This window comes from Etheostoma spectabile, unplaced genomic scaffold (genome assembly GCF_008692095.1).
Source record: "Etheostoma spectabile isolate EspeVRDwgs_2016 unplaced genomic scaffold, UIUC_Espe_1.0 scaffold395, whole genome shotgun sequence".
Lineage (NCBI taxonomy): Eukaryota > Metazoa > Chordata > Actinopteri > Perciformes > Percidae > Etheostoma > Etheostoma spectabile.
This window is the reverse complement of record NW_022605600.1, coordinates 110,413-111,162: the sequence shown is the minus strand read 5'-3', so window position 1 is coordinate 111,162 and position 750 is coordinate 110,413. Positions and strand designations below refer to the sequence as shown.

Here is a 750-nt window from a genome sequence, read left to right as displayed (position 1 = left end):
ACCTCAGAAAACACAGTGGACCAACACCAGCAGATGACATGGCACCCCAAACCATCACTGACTGTGGGAACTTTACACTGGACTTCAAGCAATGTGGATTCTGTGCCTCTCCTCTCTCCCTCCAGACTCTGGGACCTTGATTTCCAAGGGAAATGCAAAATTTACTTTCATCAGAGAACATACAGTGCCTTGCAAAAGTATTCGGCCCCTTTGAATTTTTCAACCTTTTGCCAAATTTCAGGCTTCAAACATAAAGATATAAAACTAATTTTTTGTGACAAGTGGGACACAATCATGAAGTGGAACAAAAATTATTGGATATTTAAAACTTTTTTAACAAATAAAAAACTGAAAAATTGGGTGTGCAAAATTATTCAGCCCCCTTAAGTTAATACTTTTGTAGCGCCACTATTTGCTGCGATTACAGCTGTAAGTCGCTTGGGGTATGTCTCTATCGGTATGGCACATTGAGAGACTGAAACTATTGCCCATTCCTCCTTGCAAAACAGCTTGAGCTCAGGCGAGGTTGGATGGAGAGCGTTTGTGAACAGCAGTTTTCAATTCTTTCCACAGATTTGATTGGATTCAGGTCTGGACTTTGACTTGGCCATTCTAACACCTGGATATGTTTAATTGTGTACCATTTCATTGTAGATTTTGCTTTGTTGTGGATCATGGTCTTGTTGGAAGACAAATCTCCGTCCCAGTTTCAGGTCTTTTGCAGACTCCATCAGGTTTTCTTCCAGAATG

At 40.7% G+C, this 750-nt stretch overlaps 1 protein-coding gene across 3 annotated transcripts in view; it reads left to right on the top strand.

The window, feature by feature from the left end:
- ect2 (epithelial cell transforming 2) overlaps window positions 1-750 on the top strand; it is a 128,337-nt gene that overhangs the window by 92,469 nt on the left and 35,118 nt on the right. The gene's annotated exons all lie outside the window — the stretch shown is intronic.